Raw genomic sequence first — 27,861 nt, 5'->3', positions numbered from 1 at the left:
CTATGATACATGTTTCGGTACATGTATGGTGCAACCGAGGGGCACTGTATCCTCCTCTGTAATAGGCATGCACAAGGGGCTGCAATGCATTCCCTATTTGATTCTCTTTGGTAGTGGTGAAATGCTGGATATGGTATGGTGAAGTGATCATGAGAAATCTTGGATGGGGAACTAAAGCAAAGTAGATGGGTGTCTGGTAACATGTCTGAGGGTTTTTGCATTAATACTTTTGCAACTTATACAATTTTTAATATCTCTGTTTTGAAACTCATTTTTGCTGTTTTTAATATAAGCTAAAAATGTTACATTTCAATAACACATTGATATTGTATGACCCTACTTTCAGCAGGTAATATATTTTTTTTAAATTCACCAATGGCTCGATTTTACTTCCCATCCTAGGTTCTTGCAGATCCACTTACAATTTGAGCTTCCTCCCACTCTGCACTGGCTATTGATGTGAGGAAGGGGACTAGCACCTACTTTACTTCGATAACTAAGCCAACCCCCTTCTCAATCATAACTAATACATAGACTGAAAAAGAGGGCTGGCTTAGCTTTTGTAATGAGGCAGTCAGTCCCTTTCATACACACCACTGGTTCTTCACTCTCTTCAAGGAGAATCGTTTTCTCTTTGAACCGAGTCAGAGGTTTCAAAATCAAATCTCATGCTTTGCACTTAGAAGGTGCAACACCCGGAACACGTGTCTGTATATTGAAAGTCTGGCTTGGCTTTAATTCTAACTTTATGAAAAGTTTAGTTAAAGGTTCGATATTGACTTTTAGGATGCTGCTTCCAATAAGTGGCGCTAGACTTCAAGTCCTTTTCCTCTCAATTTGCATACACAGCGGAGGTGAACTTTTTCCTGTGTTTTGAACCCATTGTGGAAATGGAGCTGACAAGAGGTGAAACTCTGCATTTCATTCCAGTTTAAAGCTTATTCAAACCATTTTTAATGGGGTTTTCCAGGACATAAATTGATGACCTATCCTCCAATAAGTATCAGATAAGTGGGAGGATGATGACACCAGGCAGAGTCGGAACTCACTTCAGTAGGAGCTTTAATGTTCCCTTTTCCATACACTGTTCACATCTGGCCACTGTGGGGTTTGCAGTCAGCCGATAGGTAGAGTTGCTAGGTGTCGGACCCCCACCAATTTGATATTGATGACTAATATGAAAGATAGTTCATCAGTGTATAAATCCTGGATAGCTCCTTTAAGTAATGTCAGTTGTTACCAGGATTGGTGCTTCTCCCCAATAATCGCTTACCTTCATGTGCTGTAAGTTCCTTTCCCAAGCCTCTTTATGACCATCCAACTAAATCAAATAATATGTTGGATACTGTTGTCTGCACTGCTCTTTTACCCATATGAAAGCCGGTTTGGAGGGTTTGGTAATATTTGATTGCCAGCAATTCACTTTTCCCGCACTCATCCAATGATCAGCCGGTAATATATACGTATATAAATCTTAGTGTTGCTGGAACGTTGGCAATATAATTTGTCCGACTGCTTCGCTACCATGGCAACAGCAACCATGAATAACTGCATCAAATCGCAGCTGAATGTAAAACTCACATTATAATGTAGATTGTGTACCCCAGGCGTCACACAGTGGGGCAATGGGTGGGAAAACGTATAGAAGAATGTCATCCAATTTATCAAGAAAAAGTCTAAAAAGTGATGGCAAAGCTAAGAGATAACAAAAGGCACAAACACTGCTTGTCTTATAGTTGGAAATACAGAAGTTAAATTTGTATCTAGATTTAATTTTTTTCTCTCCATAAATTAATAATACGTGTGAAAATAAGCCACTTTATAATATATTATTAGAGAAATCTGCTTCTTTCTCCTTCTAGACCAGTCTTTTACTCTCAATTCACGTATCTTAATATATACTTGCCTTGTAATGTCTTCACACCCTGTTCCGTATAAATGTGTCCGGATCCCAGAATTTCAAGCGGCAGAAGTTCACCGACCGCCATATTGGGACACCCAAGTGATGGGTGTCTCAATATGGAAACTGCTGGTGGTACCAGCCTCTTGCGCGGTACCACCAGCAGAACACCGTCATACGCCGTAGACACCACACACACACACACACACACACACACACTGTATATGCCGTACGCACCACACACACACACACACTGTATATGCCGTACGCACCACACAAACACACACACACTGTATACGCCGTACGCAGCCTCTTGCGTGGTACCACCAGCGGAACACCGTCGCGAACACGCCACCACCGGTATCAGCCGAATGATTCACTGACCGTCGTCATCTTTGTACAGGAGGAGCGCATGCGCAGTTTTAATGTGACCGTCATTATCTGTCTTCACAAAGATGGCGGTGGTCTGATTTACTGCGCCTGTGTGAATTCCACGCAGGCGCAGTAAATCATTCGGCTGATCCCGGTGGCAGATGCACGACGTGTCTACAGGCAGGGGAAGCCGATCACATTAAAGGGGTTTTCCCACGAACGAAATTTCATTTTAAAAATTGTCTGTGTCTGACTGTGTACGAGAGCACATGGGGTACACAGGTCAAAGAAGAGATGACATGAGAGGAGAAGACAGCAAATGGGGGAGAGAGAAAGCGCACAGGGGTAAGAGAGACAGAGCACAGGGGGGAGACAGCTCAAACGAGATAGCACATGAGGGGAGAACACAGCACAGGAAGGAGAGAGACAGCAGACAAGGGGGATGGCACATGGGGTAGACAGGTCAAAGAAGAGAGCACAGACGGGAGAAGTCAGCACATGGGGAAAGAGAGAGTGGATAGGTGGGTGAGCACATGGGGGGGAGAGATTCTCAGTGCTGCAAAGCCTGCCCCCATCGTGACATTACCATCTTCCCGATGCAACAGCATCAGGCCTCCATCTAGTAAAATCTACATTCAATGAAGACAGATTTTCCCATTACTGCGATAGGAGATGACAGTCGGTGCTTATTAAGATCTATGGAGAACTGTAACTGTAGTTTCAGGAGAGCTTGCAGCAGAATGTCTGCTTCTAGCTCCTCCTCCTTCCTCCATAGAATTATAAAAGCACTAACTGTCATCTCTTATCTCAGGAATGAGAAAATCTGTCTTCACTGAATACAGATTTTACCCAAAATTTGAGTGTAAAACATCAACTGAGGAGGAGAAATGGTAATATTATGCAAATACTCCACCCATGCTCCAATGGGATCAATGAAGCCACCCCTTCAATTAATGGTCACAGATACATTTAGGAAAAATGTTTGCATCTTTTGTCTTCCATAGCCTTTGTGGTGCACTGTCTATTGCTGGATGTAGAATGAGTCAATTGACCATCAGTCAGTGAGTTGTTTTGGATGGGAGAGTTTAAAATGACAGGCTATGATCACCGAGTTTTCTTTGGAGCAAATTCACTCTATAGCGATAATATATCTATATTTTTTTTTAACCTGAAAACATTTGGAAAAACACGAAATGGAAAAGTAACAAGTGCATCACCTCTTTGAAGCGTGAAAACCTTTTTAAATTTCTTCATAAAAATTTAATTGACAAACTCCCCCAAAAACTCCCCGAAATTTCTAAAATGGTTTCAATCTGACATCTTCTTTGGACTTGTGCACATAACTGATTTTCTCACACGAGTGCTATCCATGCCTGTAATATTCTTTGGGGCTGTGTACATCTCCAATTTCTTCCTTGAATTTAGTGGTTCGTGGACAAATTTGAGACAAGTTCAATTTTGATCCAACTGTCGGATCAAAATCAGTAATGCAAGACTATGAGTCCGTGAAAAACATAGGACCGCACTCCGACAACATCCGAGTGATGTCTGATTTTCATGAGCTGACAGAATGGAGAAGGTGGAGAAAATTTGATGCCACTGTGATCAATCTCTGATCAGAAAAGTTGAACCATTTTTCTCTGACGTGAAGAAATCAGTTATGTGAACCTGCTCTCAAGATGAGGGTCAGGAGGCTCCATACACTGATGGCTGGTCAAATCAGATGTTTTGCCGGTCCACTAAAATTATCAGGTTCAGCCAACTTTCATCTAATGTGTTTGTTTGGTACCTGCTAAACACCTCTTATATTGGTTGTCTTCGATGAAAACAAATGGATCAGGCATATTGGAATCCAACATTTTCAACCCTTCTTTCATCCAACATCTACTCTGCCTGACTCTCAAGTCTGAATTAGAACACTCCCAATTCACACCTGAAGGTCATCCAGTCCAGCCAAAATGCATGTTTTTGGGCAGCTTTTCATCAATTTTTTATGGCCACCTTTTGATAGACAAGGGCTTGTGGCACATGAGTAGGGATATTTAAGGAGCAGAACATACTCCTGAATCATTCGTTGTCCCTATAGAATGAAGAATAATGTGTAGCATGTAGTACAGAATGTTCTGATGACTGGTAAAGAAGGCAGAATTATGGGTTGGGAGATTTTTTCACCATCATCTCTCTCTGGCTGTTCAGTTTAGGAAACGCTTGACTAAATAAGACGAGAAGCAGCAACCAAGCGCAGCGAATAGTATCATAGCTTCTGCTATGTGTTTACATGGAGGCCCAGCAGAAGTCCGCAGCTTCGAACTACAAGACTTTCTGCGCTAGGACACAACTGTAAACTCATTATTCACCATCAAGGCAGCTAGGAATAGTACCAGGCCTGTCAATCATCACTCCATGAAATAGAGCCATGCTCCACATTGAATCGTAATGAAGTACAGTCAGGTTGGACCGTAACACATTAGGCACAAGATTAAAACGGCAGCAACTTGCGATTAATCTCAGGTGGACACAATAATAATAATCTTTATTTATATAGCGCCAACATGTTTTGCAGCGCTTTACAGTTAAACAGTTAATACACAAGTCATAAGTAACAACGGTAAAGATAATACAATAATTAAAGCTAAATAAGACGACCCTGCTCATGAGAGCTTACAATCTACAATGAGGTGGTTGGAGGCACAAAAGTACAGGTGCGTATTTACAATGATGATCCAGCCATCTTGAGGGACTTGGGGATAGATAAAGGCGGCGTGAACTGGTCACCAGCCAGTATTTGTGGTGCTGTTAGGCAGGGGTGACACCCCTGCTGTTAGTTGCAGTAGAGTTTGATGGAGGGTTATTCTCAGATAGTGAATGGGCTACACACACACACTTACACATAAAATGAGGTTGATTAGGGAACGTGATAGGCTGTTCTGAACAGATGTGTTTTGAAGGAGCGCCTAAAATTGTGCAAGTTGTGGATAGTCATAATTTCTTGGGGTAGAGCATTCCAGAGGTTTGGCGCAGCACGGGAGAAGTCTTGGAGTCGGGAGTGGGAGGTACGGATTAGTGCAGAGGCTAGTTGAAAGTCTTTTATAGAGCGTAACGAGCGGGTAGGCCGATAAATAGAAATGAGGGAGGAGATATAAGGGGGTGCCGCACTGTGGAGAGCTTTGTGGGTGAGAACAAGCAGTTTGAATTGGATCCTATAATGAATGGGCAGCCACCCACGGAGATGTCAGATTTAGGGAGGTTAGTAGACAGCGGGAGCAGAAGAAGTTCAGTTTTGGAAAGGTTGAGTTTCAGATAGAGAGCGGACATGATATTGGAGACTGCGGACTCGATCTTTGCTAGGGCTATGTGCACACATTGAGTTTTTGCAGCAGATTTTTTCTCCACCAGAGTGTTGGCAGGAAATACTCTGCGAAAAATACGCTTGTTTTTGACAAGGTTTTATGTGTACTATTGGCTCATTTTTTACTTGCATTTTTTTTTTCTCTCTACAAAAACGCTGAAAGATTTGACATGTTGAAGATTTAAGGCTATGTGCCCACGGATTTTTAGCATTTTTTTAACCTTCTTGCGGCGATGTTCTGCTGCAAAAACGCTTAAAAAACGCTTACATTAAACATCCCATTATTTTAATGCATTCGCAATTTTTGTGCCCAAGTTGCGTTTTTTCCGTTAAAAAAACGCATCGCAGAAAAAAACACAGGTTCATTAATTTTTCTGAAAATCTGCAGATTTGTTATTGTATTGGGAAGCTCCAGAAAAAAACGTGAAAAAAAGTGAGAAAAACACGCAAAAAATGCGATAAAAACGCGAGCGGATTTCCTGCGAAAGGAGTCCGGTTTTGATCAGGAATATTCTGTGAACAATCCTGAACGTGTGCACGTAGCTTAAAAAAAAATGCTTTCAGATTTGCAAGGAAAGAAAAATAAGCTGCTTGCGCATGACATTTCAGAAATCACACTCACTTTGCTGGTACATTTTTTACCCTTGAAAAAGCATATAGAAAAAGCGGCAAAAACCCATCGTGTCAATAGGTACTAAAGGGGGCAGTCTCACCCAAGACTAAAAAGTCCTTCTGCTCCTGAAAGAGGTTATCCAGGACTACATTTATTTAGTTATTTATTTATTTTTTACTGTAAGCCAAATAACTAACCTGCCTGTTCTACCTGGTGCTGACTCAGAGTGGTCACCGACCACTCCTGCTGCTGGCGATTCAGCTTCTCCTCGTCAACAGAACAGCGCCTTTTGTTCTGGGCTGCTCTGTTGACAGTGTGTGACATAGGACGTCATGCTGATTGACAGCTGGCTCCTCGCAGTTAGACAGCAGGGAGTCGGCTGTCAGTCAGTATGATACCGCCAGTCATGCCCCATGAACAGATTGGAAGAGAAGCCATTGCTGTCAATGTGACGTCATTGGAATTCGCAGAATCGCCGACAGTAGTGGTGCAGAGATCGGCACTAGTCATAACTATCTGCCTGTAAGTTCTTAGGCACACAGTCAAAATTTAATAGAGTCCTTGATAACCACTTTAATGTGGTATCAGTTGCTTTACTTACATCTGTTTTTTAGGTGCTTTGTTACGGTTTTTGCAACAGGGCCAATGAATTTCAAGATATCCTGGATCCCTGCCGTCGTCTGTGGAAGGGCAGACTGTATTCAGAAAGGGAATATCCATGTTGGATAGCATGGTTACATGCACAGTCTTGATTGGGTAAGCATCTCACATACTGTAAAGTGACATCATCGTTGTGGTTGCAGTGACATCATGGCAGATGTGGCAGTGACCTCACTAGTGGTAAATCAGAATATTCATTGACTATATTGACATTTTTGCATAATATTCATTGAATCCGGTAATGGATGAGGACATTTAAAGGGCTAAGTTTTAAAATGAGTTTAAAGGTTGTAAATGGTATTAAATCCTAGATTCACTGCCAAATATAGATACTCCCACTTCTAGAGGGAGTCAGTCAGCTTCTGTGGAACTTTTGAGAGCAGCCAACATAAAGATTATGATTATAGCATGACTCAGGATCTCACCCACTGCTATAAATCATCACTTAATCTCTAAATACCAGAATACTATTCCGTGGATGCAAAACAGATCTTACCCAATGACCTATATGTGTAATATCATCTGTAAACAAAATATTAACATAGGTATACGGATATAAAGTCCTCAGTCCTCCCACACTGATCATACGCACCATTTATAGCCTGTTTTGCTTCGGACATTTAGATGGAGGAATTATGTTACAGCTCGACTAGACTAGAACAACCGTATTTTGTCTCCATTTAATGTCACTCCCATCATTATTCAGGATAGAGCACAGATTTTAGGTGGCGATACACCTTAAATAGCAGGCAGCTAAATTTTATTCGATTGACAGTGATTCCTATTGACCTCGCCCTATACATTTTTGTTATCACTGGGAAGATGGGAATAGGCTAGTTCCAGAATCCATTGGCAGTAGTTTCTCTCCGTTGAGAACATAAGGACAGCCACATTGAAATCCAACATGCCCTTCTTTCCTCCAAATCTACCTTCGAAGAGTTGGGACATCCCCATACACATTAAATGGATTTTATCATCGAGAATAAAAACATTGCATAAAAGCACTGCAGGAAGTAAATAAATAGTAACACATGCAAAAAAAAAAATCGGGTACTTAGATGACATTTTTTTTAAATAAAAAAAAGAGGAAAAGCCATCCCAGTGCGACAAGATGTACTCAATCTTGATGGCAGAGCAGGACATGTGCTGGACTGTGTTTAACACGTGCCTGTGTAAAGCTGAGGTGCACAGCCCAAAGGAGACACTCCACCAAATGTACTGAGTACAAAAGACCGAAGCAAAGCCAAAAAAATGAAAACTATACTTTATACAAACAGAAGTGAGCGATGAAAATAATTGTAGGTTTGTGTACATCTGTGGATCATAGAAGTGGTTGTCACTTTTTAAGCCCATTTTACGATTATTGGCAAAAATATATCTACTATTATCTTGGATCGTATTAAAAAGACTAAAACTACTATACTGTCCCCTCTATGTACAATAATATAACTACTATAACACTGCACCTATGTACAAGAATATAACTACTATAATACTGCTCCTATGTACAAGAATATAACTACTATAATACTGCCCCTATGTACAAGAATATAACTACTATAATACTGCACCTATGTACAAGAATATAACTACTATAATACTGCCCCTATGTACAAGAATATAATTACTATAATACTGCCCCCTATGTACAAGAATATAACTAATATAATACTGCCCCCTATGTACAAGAATATATCTACTATAATACTGCCCCTATGTACAAGAATATAACTACTATAATACTGCCCCCTATGTACAAGAATATAACTACTATAATACTGCCCCCTATGTACAAGAATATAACTACTATAATACTGCCCCCTATGTCATTGGTTATCTAAACATATATGGAATATTGTGATTAATGCACATATGGATGCTGATTAAGCAACTAAAATGTAGCTCTGCATCTAGGACAAAGTTGAGACATCTGATCAGCACTTAATACATCTGGCGTTGTTCCGCTTTTGAGATGGAAAACCCCATACAATCTGTCTGGCTTATATCAGTTTATGTCAGCCATTTTAAGCCATTGATTATAATGTATATATTAGCTGTGAGTATATGAGTATATATGATTATAGAGCAGTATACATGCAAGTGAGATCTACATGATATATATATATTTCTATCACACCAGGGCCATAAGAGATGGGTGGGAATGACTGCTCACATATCCCAACCCCAGGGGCGCGGTTTGGCAGATAAAATGCAGGCGGAGTCTCTCATTCAGTGTCTGCAGCTGGAGGTGTGGAGACCTCCAGTGTGTGTTGCTAAAGGCACTGACCTGAGCTGGTGGACCCTCAGTACTATATGGACTAATCATTTTCAGTTTGTTTTCACTTTGTGAAAGAAAAGGCTCTGGTTTGTTTTGCTATCCGGAGCGGTTTATAAACTTTAAATAAACTTGCCTGGACATTGCAGCAATACCATTTCCTGTGCCTACCTCATTTGCAGATGAGTGAGTACAAACCTCTACCCTACTATAATACTGCCCCATATGTACAAGAATAAAACCACTATAATACTGCCCCCTATGTACAAGAATATAACCACTATAAGCTATAATACTACCCCTATGTACAAGAATATAACTACTATAATACTGCCTCCTATGTACAAGAATATAACTATAATACTGCCTCCTATGTACAAGAATATAACTACTATAATACTGCTCCCTATGTACAAGAATAAAACCACTATAATACTGCCCCCTATGTACAAGAATGTAACTAATATAATACTGCTCCTATGTACAAGAATATAACTACTATAATACTGCTCCTATGTACAAGAATATAACTACTATAATACTGCCTCCTATGTACAAGAATATAACTAATATAATACTGCCCCATATGCACAATGATATAACTACTATAATATTGTCCTACTGTAGCTATGATGCATTTATGTGTAAGAATGTAACTGCTATAATACTGCCCCATGTACAAGAATATAATTGCTATTATACTTTCTGTATTTACAAGAATATAATTACTATAATACTGACCCCTATATACTGTACAAGAATATAACTGCTATAATAATGCCTCCTATGTGCAAAAATATTACAACCATAATACAACCTCAAACTGGCAAAAATATAACTACTGTAATACTGCTCCCTATGTACAAGAATGTAGCTGTCATAATACTTCCCCTATGTGTAGAAATATAAATACTATAATATTGCTTGGATATAATTCTAATTTATCATGACATTTTACCTGCACCGATGTTATTGTACTTGTTCACACTGGAATTAAGGCATTTACCGTCATCATGAAGCTGGACTCCCTTAATTTCCATTAGACTATAATACTGCCCCTGTGTACAGGAATATAGCTAGTATAATACTGCCTCCTATGTACAAGAATATTACGACTATAATACTACCTCAAACTGTCAAAAATATAACTACTATAATACTGCTCCTTATGTACAAGTATATAGCTATTGTAATACTTCCCCAATGTATAGGAATATAACTACTTTAATAATACTTGGATAGAATTTTAATTTATCATGATATTTTAACTGCACCGATGATATTGTGCTCATTTACACTGGAAATAAGGCATTTACCGTTAAAGTGAAGCAGGACTTCCTCTGGACTATAATACTGCCCCTATATACAAGAATGTAACTACAGGGTGAGCCATGTATATGTATACACCTAAATAAAATGGGAATGGTTGGTGATATCAACTTCCTGTTTGTGGCACATTAGTATATGGGAGGGGGAAAACTTTTCAAGATGGGTCGTGACCATGGCGGCCATTTTGAAGTCAGCCATTTTGGATCCAACTTTATTTTTTCCAATGGGAAGAGGGTCATGTGACACATCAAACTTATTGAGAATTTCACAAGAAAAACAATGGTGTGCTTGGTTTTAATGTAACTTTATTCTTTCATGATTTATTTACAAGTTTCTCTTTGTTTACAGCCATTGACATATCGCAGAGGTTAACATGTGAGGAGCGGATAGAAATTGTGTTGATGTCTGGTGAATGCAGTACCCGGGTCATTGCAGCAGATTTCAATGAAAGACACCCTACGCAAGAAATCTGTCACCATTCTCATTTGATTTAGATGAATCGGCGCGCTGAATTTGCAGAATGGGCAAAACAAAAATTAGAACAGGACCCTCAGTTTGCTCAGAACATTATGTTCAGTGATGAGGCAAATTTTTTTGGGTGGGCCATTTATATGGATACACCTAAATCAAATGGGAATGGTGACAGAAGGGTGTTTTGGTTTTTATGTTAAAATAAAGGACTTTTCTGTGTGTATGTTTAATGATTTTTACTTACAGGGTTAATAATGGGGATGTCTGACTTACATCTTTCCATTACTAAGCCCAGAGCTTGATGGTACCTGTGATTTTTGACAAATCGCAGTTGTCATCAAACCTATATATTACCCCGATTGCCACTATACCAGGGCAATCGGTATGAGTCGGGTAAAGCACCAATTCTGGGGCAGCTGCGGGCATCTATTTTTTTGGCTGGGGACAGGCCAATAACTATAGACCGTCTCAGCCAGGTAATGGAAGGCTGCAGCTGTCTGTAGTGATGAGCGAATAGCATTGTTGCTCGGGTCTCCCCGAGCATGCTCGGGTGGTCTCCGAGTATTTGTTAGTGTGCGGAGATTTAGTTTTTGTCGACGCAGCTGCATGATTTATGGCTGCTAGACAGGCTGAATATATGTGCGGATTCCCTAACAAACAGGCATTCCTCACATGTATTCAGCCTGTCTAGCAGCCGTAAATCATGCAGCTGCCTCGACAAAACTAAATCTCCAAGAACTAACAAATACTTGGAGACCACCCGAGCGTGCTCAGGAAAACCCGAGCAACGAGTATATTCGCTCATCACTAGCTGTCTGCTTTATTTGTGCTGGTCTTAAAATATAGGGGGGACCCCACAACGTTTTTTTAATTCAATTATTTATTTAATGTGCGATAGGGAAAAGCAGAAAACTTCATGCTTTTCCCAGGCGGCGGGTACTGACTACAAGTGTTATCAGCATCGCCTGATCTCGCTGATCGGCAGATGGGTGACTCTACTGCTTTTCCCAGCCGCCAGAGCATTTCATTCCAGTATGTGTCCCACAGATGACACATTGATGTCCGTGTGTCATGTGGCAGTTCAACTCATTCAGCGGTACACGGAGGTAGAAAACAGGAACACTGTCTCTTTAAATCTTCCTTTGGTTTATTATATGGCGGCATAAACCAATAAAAAGGGGAAGTAAAACACAGTCCTTTAGGCAAAAACAGGAAAACAACAAACAAAACAATAATGCTGTACACAGTCCATACATTTGTGGGGAGCTGCCCACTCTGCAGCATTACAGGTTCAGTCTTTCCTCCTCAGGACACAAACCACTGGAGATCCTCTCTCCTGTCCTGCTGAACCAAGACTGCCTCCAAGACAAGCCCAGCTATTTAAGTTCTAGACCACACCCTGGGGTGGAGATCAGGTGGATATCCTCCCACCCGCTCTATGGATGTCCCCATAAAAGCCAGCCCATTATATAAATTAGCTTAACCCCTCACGACACTTAGAACATAAAACTCTGGGTTTTATATCACTGACGCCATTAAGCGTAGTGACACATATCTCCCCTCCAGCACTCTACCAGTAACTTTGTCAGTCATCAGTGTGCACGTGTGCAGGACGTATTGACGTCCATGCTGCCAGAATAAAAAGGACATGTTCATTTGTGAGTCACTCAGACACACGGTCTGTGTGTACACACAGACATGTGAGCTGCCCATAGATTTAAATGGGTCTACATGTGTAGGTGTCTCCAGTACGTGTGAAAACTGTAATCACACTTACTGGAGACATTGACATTTGCAGAGGGCCTAAGACTGCCCTCTATGTGCAAGAATATTGTGCGTTCTCAGACAAGAGGTGTGCATGCTCACACAAGAACTGCACACTGTTCTGCAGTCTATTGAGTGACTGATGGGGGTCTTGGGACCCGGACCCCTTACACATTTTAGGAAATTAAAATGCCTGTAAAATATAAAAAACCATGTTCAAAGTTTAGTGACACTTCAATGAAGCATGATATAACCCCATATCTGTCATGAAATAATGCTGAACAATTTAAGTTCTGGAGATCTAGATATAATCAGAGGTTGTAGTTGCCTCCAGAGCTTATACTCTTAATTAATTAAGAGGGTTAAGCAAATGTCAAAATTAATATGTGTAACTGGTCACCCATCTAATTTAGAGATTGATTGATGATGATGTTTTCCGGGTATTTGCATTAAAAATGTACTTCAAATGCATGAAAAAGTAATTGGATTTCTCCTAGCTTGGAGGAGAGGGCCCAAAGTAATCAAATTATACAGTATGGCGACATTCCAACATTTTTCTTCTACAGGTTAACAAGAGAAATGTCAAAGGGGGGTTGTGTAGGACGAGTTTCGATCTGTACCCTTCAGTTGCAAATCCAAATGCAATTAGAAAATTTTTCAGCCAGGTTCATGGGTCTTTTTCTTGATCCCCTTTACTGCCAGTTGTGTAGACATAACTGTAAGATACACCCACATGTACTGGAGCATTTATTAATGAAAGAGAAAAACTGATCGATTACAGTGACAGCAGAAGAAAATTATTTTGACGCCAGTCAAGCTTATCTGAATCCAGACGATCATTGCAGATGTTGTAAAGTATTAGAAATATGGACATTTTAATACATGGTCCAGCGCCAGCCGATGATGAGATATTGGCCAAGAGGAAATTATGTTCTAGCATTATTATTCACATACTAGACGATTTTAGGTTTCCTTAAATTACCGTAATGTTGGTGGCAGCTTTTGTATTTGTTGATCAAATAAAACAAAATTTGTTTTGATAAAAAACACTGAAAAAAATCTTAATTTTATCTCCTCCATAAATAACAGGTTAATAATCTTTACCTGTTTTTTTCAATATTTTTTAAAAGGAATCTGTCACCCCAAAAATCGTATATGAGATAAGTACACCGGCATCAGGGGCTTATCTACAGCATTCTGTAATGCTGTAGATAAGCCCCCGATGTAACCTGAAAGGTAAGAAAAACAGGTTATATTATACTCACCCAGGGGCGGTCCCGCTGCGGTTCGGGTCTAATGGGCGTCGCGTTCCAGGTCCGGCGCCTCCTATCTTCATACGATGACGTCCTCTTCTTGTCTTCCTGCTGTGGCTCCGGCGCAGGTGTACTTTGTCTGCCCTGTTGAGGGCAGAACAAAGTACTGCAGTGCGCAGGCGCCGGGAAAAGTCAGAGAGGCCCGCGGCAGGAAGACAAGAAGAGGACGTCATCGTATGAAGATAGGAGTATGAAGTAATGAAGATATGAAGTAATTTATTACAATACTCTCTAGTTATAAGAACATAAATATTATAATACTGCTCTTATGTACAGGAATATTACTACTATAATACTGCCCCTATGTACAAGAATATAACTACTATAATACTGCTCCTATGTACAGGAATATAACTACTATAATACTGCTCCTATGTACAAGAATATAACTACTATAATACTGCCCCTATATACAAGAATATAACTACTATAATACTGCTCCTATGTACAAGAATATAACTACTATAATACTGCTCCTATGTACAGGAATATAACTACTATAATGCTGCCCCTATGTACAAGAATATAGCTACTATAGTACTGCCCCCTATGTAAAGGAACATGACTAATATAATACTGCCCCTATGTACAAGAATATAACTACCATAATAGTGTCCCCCATGTACAAGAATATAACTAATATAATACTGCTCCTGTGCACAAGAATATAACTACTATAATACTGCCCCTATGTACAAGAATATAACTACTATAATACTGCCCCTATGTACAAGAATATAACTACTATAATACTGTCCCCTATGCACAAGAATATAACTACTATAATAATGCCCCCTATGTAAAGGAGTAAAGGAATATGACTAATATAATACTGCCCCTATGTACAAGAATATAACTACCATAATACTGTCCCCCATGTACAAGAATATAGCTAATATAATACTGCTCCTATGCCCAAGAATATAACTACTATAATACTACCCCCTATGTAAATGAATATAACTACTATAATACTGTCCCTATATACAAGAATATGACTAATATAATACTGCTCCTATGCACAAGAATATAACTACTATAATACCCCCCTATGTACAAGAAGATAACTACCATAATACTGCTCCTATGCGCAAGAATATAACTACTATAATATTGCCCCCTATGTAAAGGAATATGACTAACTAGATGGTGGCCCGATTCTAACGCATCGGGTATTCTAATATGTATGTAGTTTATTTATGAAGTTTTCAGAATAATGCAATTTATACAATGGATTCAGCCGGCCAGCCGTGATCAATCAGTGAAGCCAGGGCCGGCTCCAGGTTTTTGAGGACCCTGGGCAAAAGAGTCTCAGTTGGCCCCCCTCTTTAACACATACCACGATTGATGATGCACAGATACAGCAGAGAAATATAGCACAGCCAAGTAGCGTATAACACAGCCCACATAGTATATAACACAGCCCACGTAGTATATTGCCCAGCCATGTAGCATATAGCACAGCCCACGTAGTAAATAGCACAGACACATAGTATATTGCCCAGCCACGTAGTATATTGCCCAGCCACGTAGTATATAGCACAGACACGTAGTGTATAGCACAGCCACGTAGTATATTGCCCAGCTATGTAGTGTATTGCCCAGCCACGTAGCATATTGCCCAGCCACGTAGTATATAGCACAAACACGTAGTATATAGCACAGACACGTAGTATATTGCCCAGCCACATAATATATTGCACAGCCACATAGTATATTGCACAGCCACATAATATATTGCACAGCCACGTAGTATATAGCACAGCCACGTAGTATATAGCACAGAGACGTAGTATATAACACTGCCCATGCAGTATATAACCCAGGCCATGTAATATAGAGCACAGCGATGTAGTATATTGTCCAGCCACGTAATATATACCACAGCCACGTAGTATATTAGTAAATAGCACAGAGATGTAGTATATAACACAGCCCATGCAGTATCTAACACAGCCCACGTAGTATATAGCAATGTGGGCACCATATCCCTGTTAAAAAAATAATTAAAATAAAAAATAGTTATATACTCACCTTCCGTCAGCCCCCGGATCCAGCCCAGGCGTTTACCGATGCTCCTTGCGACACTCCAGGCCCAAGAGTGCATTGCGGTCTTGCGAGATGATGACGTAGCGGTCTTGTGAGACCGCTATGTCATCATCTCGCGAGACCACAATGCATGGACTGGAGCGTCGAGAGGAGCTGGAAAGGCCTGGGCTGGATCCCGGGGCCGACAGAAGGTGAGTATATAATGATTTTTTAAAAATTATTTTTAACATTAGATCTTTTTACTATTGATGCTGCATAGGCAGCATCAATAGTAAAAAGTTGGTCACACAGGGTTAATAGCAGCGTTAACGGAGTGCATTACACCACGGCATAGCGCGGTCCGTTAACGCTGCCATTAACCCTGTCTGAGCGCTAACTGGAGGGGAGTATGGAGCGGGCACTGACGGCAGGGGAGTAGGGAGCGGCTATTTCGCGGCCGCACTGTGCCCGTCGCTGATTGGTCGTGGCCGTTTGACCGCGACCAATCAGCGACTTGGGATTTCCGTGACAGACAGACAGACGGAAGTGATTATATAGTAGATATAATACTGCCCCTATGTACCAGAAAATAACTACTATAATACTGCTCCCTATGTACAAGAATATAACTACTATAATACTGCCCCTATGTACAAGAATATAACTACTACTAGATGGTGGCCTGATTCTAACGCATCGGGTATTCTAGAATATGTATGTATGTATGTATATAGCAGCCACATAGTATATAGCACAGGCCACGTAGTATATAGGAGGAATGTAGTATATAGCAAACAAATAGTACGTGGCCTGTGCGATATACTATGTGGCTGATATATACATACATACATATTGTAGAATACCCGATGCGTTAATACAGGCCACGCAGTACATAACACAGGGCACGTAGTATATAGCACAGCCCATGCAGTATATAACACAGCCCACGCAGTATATAACACTGCCCATGTAGTATATAGCACAGCCCCGCAGTATATCACACAGCCCACGTAGCATATAACACAGCCCACGCAGTATATAGCACAGCCCTGCAGTATATCACACAGCCCACGCAATATATAACACAGGGCACGTAGTATATGGCACAGCCCCCACAGTATATCACACAGCCCACGCAGTAAGTAACACTGCCCATGTAGTATATAGCACAGCCTCCGCAGTATATCACACAGCCCACGTAGTATATAACACAGCCCACGCAGTGTATAGCACAGCCCTGCAGTATATCACACAGCCCACGTAGTATATAACACTGCCCATGTAGTATATAGCACAGCCCCTGCAGTATATCACACAGCCCACGCAGTATATCACACTGCCCATGTAGTATATAGCACAGCCTCCGCAGTATATCACACAGCCCACGTAGTATATAACACTGCCCATGTAGTATATAGCAGAGCCCCCGCAGTATATAACACAGCCCACGCAGTGTATCACACTGCCCATGTAGTATATAGAACAGCCCCCGCAGTATATCACACAGCCCACGCAGTATATCACACTGCCCATGCAGTATATAGCACAGCCCTCACAGTATATCACACAGCCCACGCAGTATATCACACTGCCCATGTAGTATATAGCAGAGCCCCCGCAGTATATCACACAGCCCACGTAGTATATAACACTGCCCATGTAGTACATAGAACAGCCCCCGCAGTATATCACACAGCCCACGTAGTATATAACACTGCCCATGTAGTACATAGAACAGCCCCCGCAGAATATCACACAGCCCCCGCAGTATATCATACAGCCCACGTAGTATGTAACACAGCCCACGCAGTATATAACACAGGCGACGTAGTATATAACACATGCCACGCAGTATATAACACAGGGCACGTAGTTTATGGCACAGCCCATGCAGTATATAACACAGCCCACGCAGTATATAACACAGGCGACGTAGTATATAACACAGGCCACGCAGTATATAACACAGCCCACGCAGTATATAGCACAGCCCTGCAGTATATCACACAGCCCACGCAGTATATAACACTGCCCATGTAGTATATAGCACAGCCTCCGCAGTATATCACACAGCCCACTTAGTATATAACACTGCCCATGTAGTATATAGCACAGCCCCCGCAGTATATCACACAGCCCACGCAGTATATAACACTGCCCATGCAGTATATAGCACAGCTCTTGCAGTATATCACACAGCCCACGCAGTATATCACACAGCCCACGTAGTATATAACACTGCCCATGTAGTACATAGCACAGCCCCCGCTTTATATCACACAGCCCACGCAGTATATCACACTGCCCATGTAGTATATAGCACAGCCCCCGCAGTATATCTCACAGCCCACGTAGTATATCACACTGCCCATGTAGTATATAGCACAGCCCCCGCAGTATATCACACAGCCCACGCAGTATATCACACTGCCCATGTAGTATATAGCACAGCCCTCACAGTATATCACACAGCCCACATAGTATATAACACTGCCCATGTAGTACATAGAACAGCCCCCGCAGTATATCACACAGCCCACGTAGTATATAACACTGCCCATGTAGTATATAGCACAGCCCTCGCAGTATATCACACAGCCCACGCAGTATATCACACTGCCCATGTAGTATATAGCAGAGCCCCCGCAGTATATCACACAGCCCACGTAGTATATAACACTGCCCATGTAGTACATAGAACAGCCCCCGCAGTATATCACACAGCCCATGTAGTATATAAAACTGCCCATGTAGTACATAGAACAGCCCCCGCAGTATATCACACAGCCCACGTAGTATATAACACAGCCCACACAGTATATAACACAGGCGACGTAGTATATAAGAAAGGCCACGCAGTATATAACACAGGGTACGTAGTATATAGCACAGCCCATGCAGTATATAACACAGCCCACGCAGTATGTAACACTGCCCATGTAGTATATAACATTGCCCATGTAGTATATAGCACAGCCCCCGCAGTATATCACACATCCCACGTAGTATATAACACAGCCCACGCAGTATATAGCACAGCCCTGCAGTATATCACACAGCCCACGTAGTATATAACACTGCCCATGTAGTATATAGCACAGCCCCCGCAGTATATCACACAGCCCATGTAGTATATAGCACAGCCCTCGCAGTATATCACACAGCCCCCGCAGTATATCACACAGCCCACGTAGTATATAACACTGCCCATGTAGTACATAGAACAGCCCCCGCAGTATATCACACAGCCCATGTAGTATATAACACAGCCCACGCAGTATATAACACGCAGTATGTAACACTGCCCATGTAGTATATAACACTGCCCATGTAGTATATAGCACAGCCCCCGCAGTATATCACACAGCCCACACAGTATATCACACTGCCCATGTAGTATATAGCACAGCCCCCGCAGTATATCACACAGCCCACGCAGTATTTAGCAGTGTGGGCACCATATCCCTGTTAAAAAAAATAATTAATAAAAAATAGTTCTATACTCACCCACCCGGATCCACCGAAGCTCTGCCGAGCCGGGCGCGACTGCCGCCATCTTCCGTTCCCAGGATGCATTGCGAAATTACCCAGAAGACTTAGCGGTCTCGTGAGACCGCTAAGGTTTCTGGGTAATTTCACAATGCATCTCCGGGAACGGAAAATGGCGGCGGACTACAGAGGGTGAGAATAGCAGGTTTTTTGTTTTTTTTATTATTTTTAACATTACATTTTTTTACTATTGATGCCGCATAGACAGCATCAATAGTAAAAAGTTGGAAACACACAGGGTTAATAGCAGCGGTAACGGAGTGCGTTACCCGCGGCATAACGCGGTCTGTTACTGCTGCCATTAACCCTGTGTGAGCGCTGACTGGAGGGGACTCGGGAGTATGGAGCGGGCGCCGGGCACTGACTGCGGGGAGTAAGGAGCGGCCATTTTGCCGCCGGACTGTGCCCATCGCTGATTGGTCGTAGCCGTTTTGCCGCGACCAATCAGCGACTTGGATTTCCATGACAGACAGAGGCCCCGACCAATGAATATCCGTAACAGACAGACAGAAGGACAGACAGACAGACGGAAGTGACCCTTAGACAATTATATAGTAGATAATACTTCTCCATATGTACAGGAATATGAATATCTATAATACTGCCCCATATAGATAAAAATATGAATCAAAAGAGACATGAAGAGTTTCATATGACTGAACTTGCACTTTAACTGTACCTTTTTGTGGAAGCATTTTATCCTTTTAGTTTATAAAAAAGAACAGATCCCAGGTCTGTGTGCAGAAGACTGTACTTAGAAACCTTTTCTTTGATATTTAGGAATGGGGCACGCAGTGTCTATTCTCATGACTCACTTGTACTTTAATAAAATGTGTATATTGATTGAGCTTGCTGTAAATCAATAATGGTTTGTTCAGATTAATTAGCCAAAACTTTGTTCTCAGCATGCTTCTACTTCCAGATCCTTACAAGACACAAAGACAAAGAAGAAAAGTGGTGGGTGTTAATGAAGCTCCTGGGTTGAGAATACTCAATGACGTGATCCCCCCTGATATAAGAACTTTATGCTCTTGGTCTCTGCATTCACATCTTGTTTTATCTGACCATGAATCACATAATTACCCACACTCATGTTATATTGTCCACTGATCGAGAGCTACTCTCTCGCTCACAATCTCTAGATGCTATGTATTTCTATCTCTTGCCACTTGTATTGGTTTTTCAGTCTCAAAAGTCTGCATGTAATTAAATTATCCACATTTCCAATAGTATATATATATATTTTTTAAGTCATGATGATACACTTTACATAATGTATATTTGCTACTGGTTTATAGTGAATGGAGATACAGTACCGTGCAAAAGTTTATCGTTTATTTTTATCAATTAAAGGAAACCTGTCACCCCCAAAATCGATGGTGAGGTAAGCCCACCAGCATCAGGGGCTTATCTACAGCATTCTGGAATGCTGTAGATAAGCCTCCAATGTATCCTGAAAGATGAGAAAAAGACCCAGGGGCGAACCCGCTGCTGGTCCGGTCCAATGGGTGTTGCGGTCCGGTCCGGCGCCTCCTATCTTCATCAGATGACCTCCTCTTCTGGTCTTCACGCTGCGGGTCCGGCGCAGGCGTACTTTGTCTGCCCTGTTGAGGGCAGAGCAAAGTACTGCAGTGCGCAGGCGCTGGGCCTCTCTGACCTTTCCCGGCACTTGCGCACTGCAGTACTTTGCTCTTCCCTCAACAGGGCAGACAAAGTACGCCTGCGCCAAAGCCAGACCAGAAGAGGACGTCATCCTATGAAGATGGGAGGCCCCGGACCGGACCGCGACGCCCATCGGATTGGACTGCACCGGGAACGCCCCTGGGTGAGTATAATCTAACCTCTTTTTCTCATCTTTTAGGATACATCGGGGGCTTGTCTCCAGCATTCCAGAATGCTGTAGATAAGCCCCTGATGCCGGTGGGCTTAGCTCACCTTCGATTTTAGGGGTGACAGGTTCCCTTAAATGAAATGCAAAGTGAATGAGAAAAGGAGAAATCTAAATAACATCAATGTTTGGTGTGAAAGCCCTTTGCCTTCAAAAAAGTATCGGTTAATCAATTATTCTAGGTACACTTGTATTTGTACACAGTTTTTGAAGGAACTCAGCAGGGAGGTTGTTCCAAACATCTTGCAGAAGTAACCAATAGTGTTGAGCATTCCGATACCGCAAGTATCGGGTATCGGCCGATATTTGCGGTATCGGAATTCCGATACCGAGTTCCGATATTTTTGCGATATCGGGACTCGGGATCAGAATGCATATTCATGTGTAAAATAAAGAATAAAAATAAAAAATAGGGATATACTCACCCTCTGACTCGCGAAGGACGCGGTCTTGTGATTGGTCGCGTGAGCAGGTCCTTCACCCGCTCATTCTTAGGAACGGAGGCTGCCGGTTGCAGCGGTTACCACCAGGGCCCGTCAGAGGGTGAGTATATCCCTATTTTTTATTTTTATTCTTTATTTTACACATGAATATGGATCCCAGGGCCTGAAGGAGAGTTTCCTCTCCTTCAGACCCTGGGAACCATCCAGGATCGCTTCCGATATTTGTGTCCCATTGACTTGTATTGGTATCGGGTATCGGTATCGGCGATATCCGATATTTTTCGGATATCAGCCGATACAATCCGATACCGATACATTCAAATATCGGAAGGTATCGCTCAACACTAGTAACCACAGATCTTCTGTGGATGTCGCTTGTTCAAATCCTTGTGTTTCTTCATGTAATCCCAGACACACTGGATGATGTGAGATCTGGGCTCTGTGGTGGTCGTATCATCACTTCCAAGATTCATCGATTTTTTTCACACTGAAGATGCCTCCTAATGACATTGGCTGTATGTTTGGGCTATTGTCGTGCTGCAGAAAAAATTTGGAGGAAATCAGATGCCTCTCTGATGGTATTGCATAATGAATAAATATCTGTCTGACCAACTCCACAACTCCATTTGCTGAAATACAGACCTAAACTTGCCAGGACCCTCCACCATGCTTTACTGTTCCTGCAGTCACTCATTATTGTCACCTCCATCCTTTCCGTGAACAATCTGACTTCTGTTAAAGCCAAATTTTTTACATTTTGTCTCATCAGTCCAGAGCACCTGCTGCCATTTTTTTTGCACCTCTGGTTCCTGTTTTTGTGTACAGTTAAGTCGCTTGGCCTTGGCATATTAAATTTTTGGCTGCAATTTTTTTTCATAAAGATCACTTCTGGCCAGATGTCTCTAAACAGTAGATGGGTATAGCTGGTTCCATTGGTAGTTGCCAGTTCTGAGCTGATGGCACTGCTGTATTCTCAGTGGTGTCATTGCTCTCTTTTGAATGGATAAATTGATAGGATGGACTTTCATTGATGTCACCATTCATGAATGTTTAGACTACATTCTTTGGGGTTATTCCTCTCTGTTGAATGGACAGGCTGCATTCTCAGTGATGCCATTGCTTTGTAATGAATAGGCAGGCTGCTTTCTCAGTGATATCACTGCTCTTTAGTGAATGGAACAGGCTGCACTCTCAGTCATGTCACTTCTCTCTAGTGAATGGATAGGCTGCACTTTCAGTGATGTCACTGCTCTCTAGTGAACGGATAGGCTGCATTCTCAGTGATATCACTGCTCTCTAGGGAATGGATAGGCTGCTCTCAGTGATATCACTGCTTCCTAGCAAATGGATATGCTGCACTTTCAGTGATGTCACTGCTCTCTAGTGAATGGATAGGCTGCACTCTCAGTCATGTCACTTCTCTCTAGTGAATGGGTAGGCTGCATTCTCAGTGATATCACTGCTCTCTAGGGAATGGATAGGCTGCTCTTTCAGTGATATCACTGCTTCCTAGCGAATGCATAGGCTGCACTTTCAGTGATGTGCAGCGCCCCAGAGTCCTGGTTCCTGCAGTAACGTCATTCTTCCACCAGGGGGAGTGATATTACGTCTGAAGGTAATAAAGGAGTTCATTTTTCCAGGTATCACAAACCAAACACCACACTTCACACTCCAATCCACCAGGGGGAGCTACGCTCCTATCTAGTAGGGCACTCCTCACAGAAGGGTAAAACTGGTGGTTTGGATAGAAAGTGAGTCAGACGCTGCCTGGGTTTGACCCAGAGAGTACCTGTCAGGCAGACAGGGGGAAAGGAGGAACATCTGAGCTGCAGACAGAGGGTCCCTGTCAGGGGTGGGATCCTGACAGAGGCCTAGCGAGACAGAAAGCTACGGAGCTGCGCCTGCCCCAAGTGCGGCAGCATCCAAAGAAAGGACACGAAGAGAACTGTGTTGTAGAGAGTGAGAAACGAAGTCACAGCACAAGGAGAAAACACCAGAAGGAGTTCTGCCCTGTAAAGGCTGCCTCCGTCTGAGGCGCGTAGCCAGTGGCCGTAACACCGAGGGTGTAATTGACTTTACGCTTTAGTTCAGAGACCGGCAGGACATTCAATTCCAAGTTGGCTGCCCGACCTTAATACCTAAGAAGACACAGTGGCAAATTGTGGGGGTCGGGGCGTCTCTAGGGTCCCTATAAACAAGCCTCAGGCCATCAGTCATAGGGGTTTGTGCTATCCACACCATCAGGGGGACAGAGAGGAAGAAACATCATCTAGAACATCCACGAAAGTTGTGAGGACCTTCCCGAGTTGCTCAGCAGGGAGGGACTACAACACACAGGCGCTAGTAGGAAGGCTACTGATTTCCACCTGGATAAGGGGACTCTGGATTTGCCTTCGGACCAGCCGGACTCTGCCTACCCTGTGGTCTGTACCCTGGACTGTGGATGCTGAAGCTTCCAGTAAAAGGTAAAGAGACTGCAACCTTGTGTCCTCGTTATTCACTGCACCTTACATCATCCAACATCACCATCTACACTTCTGGGAAGCCCTGGGGAAACACTTCACCTGTGGGAAGGTATACCATCTAGCTGCCATAACATCACTCCAGTGGACCCCTCACCGCAGCGTCGGTCACCCTGACCGAATACCACAGGTGGCGTCACGAACATTATACAAACTACACCTTTAATTGGACACCCCTAAAAGGGCCACGGACCGGGCCAGGCCACCGTGACAGCTCCCGAACCGTAGGACCCGGTACCGAGTACCCCATTGCCCTTAACGCTGGGGCGATCCAGATGTCACTGCTCTCTAGTGAATGGATAGGCTGCATTCTCAGTGATATGACTGCTCTCTAGTGAATGGATAGGCTGCACTCTCAATAAATAGGTGTAAATTTATATCCATGTTCATACACCCATCTAGTCTAGTATCTGCTTGCTACTTACTATTAAAAAGATATACAGATGCCTGGCCAGCAGCTCTGCGATTCAAGGGTAATGCATACCTCCCAACTTTTGAAGATGGGAAAGAGGGACAAAGTTTGCAACGCGCTCCGCGGCAAATTTTAGGCCACACCTCTGACCACACCCATTCATAATTAGTCACACCCATATCCACATCCCAACCACACCCATTTAGCACTGCTGATCACACTGTTTCATATACAATAATTAAACAAAAAAATATGGCCACACAGTGCTCCATACTGTATAATGGCCACACATGATGCTCAATACTGTATAATGGCCACACAGTGCTCCATACTGTATAATGACTGCACATGATGCTCCATATTGTATAATGACCACACATGATGCTCCATACTGTATAATGGCCACACATGATGCTCCATACTGTATAATGACCGCACATGATGCTCCATATTGTATAATGACCACACATGATGCTCCATACTGTATAATGGCCACACATGATGCTCCATACTGTATAATGACCGCACATGATGCTCCATATTGTATAATGACCACACATGATGCTCCATACTGTATAATGGCCACACATGATGCTACATACTGTATAACAACCACACATGATGCTCAATACTGTATAATGGCCACACACAGTTCTCCATACTGTATAATGATCCCACATGATGCTCAATACTGTATAATGACCCCCCTCCTGTATGCATGGCTCATCTCCCTCCCATCCCATATACAGTTATGTTATGTGTTATGACCCCAATGGCGAGGGTCTCAGAGGAACGTGGAAGTCTGCAGAATACAAAAATCCAGCTCATAGGGCAGTGGTAACTGGGTTGACCATATATCTACTCCTAACGCCAACACTAGAAGTAGCCGGGGATCATTCCTACGTTGATTCTAGATGACACACGCCAGCCGGAGAATCTAGCTACCCCTAGTAGAGGAAAACAAAGACCTTTCTTGCCTCCAGAGAAGGGGACCCCAAAGCTGGATAGAAGCCCCCCACAAATAATGACGGTGAGGTAAGAGAAAATGACAAACACAGAAATGAACCAGGTTTAGCACAGAGAGGCCCGCTTACTGATAGCAGAATAAAGAAAGGTAACTTATATGGTCAACAAAAACCCTATTAAAATCCACACTGGAAATTCAAGAACCCCCGAACCGTCTAACGGTCCGGGGGGAGAACACCAGCCCCCTAGAGCTTCCAGCAAAGGTCAGGATATAGATTCGGAACAAGCTGGACAAAAATACAAAACCAAAACAAATAGCAAAAAGCAAAAGGCAGACTTAGCTGATATAACTGGAACCAGGATCAGTAGACAAGAGCACAGCAGACTAGCTCTGATAACTACGTTGCCAGGCATTGAACTGAAGGTCCAGGGAGCTTATATAGCAACACCCCTAACTAACGACCCAGGTGCGGATAAAAGGAATGACAGAAAAACCAGAGTCAAAAAACTAGTAACCACTAGAGGGAGCAAAAAGCAAATTCACAACAGTACCCCCCCCTTAGTGAGGGGTCACCGAACCCTCACCACGACCACCAGGGCGATCAGGATGAGCGGCATGAAAGGCACGAACTAAATCGGCCGCATGAACATCAGAGGCGACCACCCAGGAATTATCCTCCTGACCATAGCCCTTCCACTTGACCAGGTACTGAAGCCTCCGCCTGGAGAGGCGAGAATCCAAGATCTTCTCCACCACGTACTCCAACTCGCCCTCAACCAACACCGGAGCAGGAGGCTCAGCAGAAGGAACTACAGGCACAATGTACCGCCGCAACAAGGACCTATGAAATACATTGTGAATAGCAAACGACACAGGAAGATCCAGACGAAAAGATACAGGATTAAGGATTTCCAATATCTTGTAAGGCCCAATAAAACGAGGTTTAAATTTGGGAGAGGAGACCTTCATAGGAACAAAGCGGGAAGAAAGCCACACCAAATCCCCAACGCGTAGTCGGGGACCCACACCGCGGCGGCGGTTGGCAAAGCGCTGAGACTTCTCCTGTGACAACTTCAAGTTGTCCACCACATGATTCCAGATCTGCTGCAACCTATCCACCACAGAATCCACCCCGGGACAGTCAGAAGGCTCCACATGACCCGAAGAAAAGCGAGGATGGAAACCAGAGTTGCAGAAAAAAGGCGAAACCAAGGTGGCGGAACTAGCCCGATTATTAAGGGCAAACTCAGCCAACGGCAAGAATGTCACCCAATCGTCCTGATCAGCAGAGACAAAACACCTCAAATAAGCCTCCAAAGTCTGATTGGTTCGCTCCGTCTGTCCATTAGTCTGAGGATGGAAAGCAGACGAAAACGACAAATCAATGCCCATCCTACTACAAAAGGATCGCCAGAACCTGGAAACGAACTGGGATCCTCTGTCTGACACAATATTCTCAGGGATGCCGTGCAAACGAACCACGTTCTGGAAACACACAGGAACCAGATCGGAAGAGGAAGGCAGCTTAGGCAAAGGAACCAAATGGACCATCTTGGAGAAGCGATCACATATCACCCAGATAACGGACATGCCCTGAGATAGCGGAAGATCAGAAATGAAATCCATGGAGATATGTGTCCAAGGTCTCTTCGGGACAGGCAAGGGCAAGAGCAAACCGCTGGCACGAGAACAGCAAGGCTTAGCTCGAGCACAAGTCCCACAGGACTGCACAAATGACCGCACATCCCTTGACAAGGAAGGCCACCAAAAGGACCTGGCCACCAGATCTCTGGTGCCAAAAATTCCCGGGTGACCTGCCAACACCGAGGAATGAACCTCGGAAATGACTCTGCTGGTCCACTTATCCGGGACAAACAGTCTGTCAGGTGGACAAGACTCAGGCCTATCAGCCTGAAATCTCTGCAACACACGTCGCAGATCCGGAGAAATAGCTGACAAGATAACTCCATCTTTAAGAATACCAACAGGATCAGCGACTCCAGGAG

General features: G+C 43.0%; 1 protein-coding gene across 1 annotated transcript in view; it reads left to right on the top strand.

Annotated features, from left to right (window-relative positions):
• Positions 1 to 27,861, top strand: part of OPRL1 (opioid related nociceptin receptor 1) — a 155,233-nt gene that overhangs the window by 37,455 nt on the left and 89,917 nt on the right. The window lies entirely within an intron of this gene.

Source organism: Ranitomeya variabilis, chromosome 4 (assembly GCF_051348905.1).
Source record: "Ranitomeya variabilis isolate aRanVar5 chromosome 4, aRanVar5.hap1, whole genome shotgun sequence".
NCBI lineage: Eukaryota > Metazoa > Chordata > Amphibia > Anura > Dendrobatidae > Ranitomeya > Ranitomeya variabilis.
This window is presented reverse-complemented; position numbering and strand designations above follow the sequence as displayed.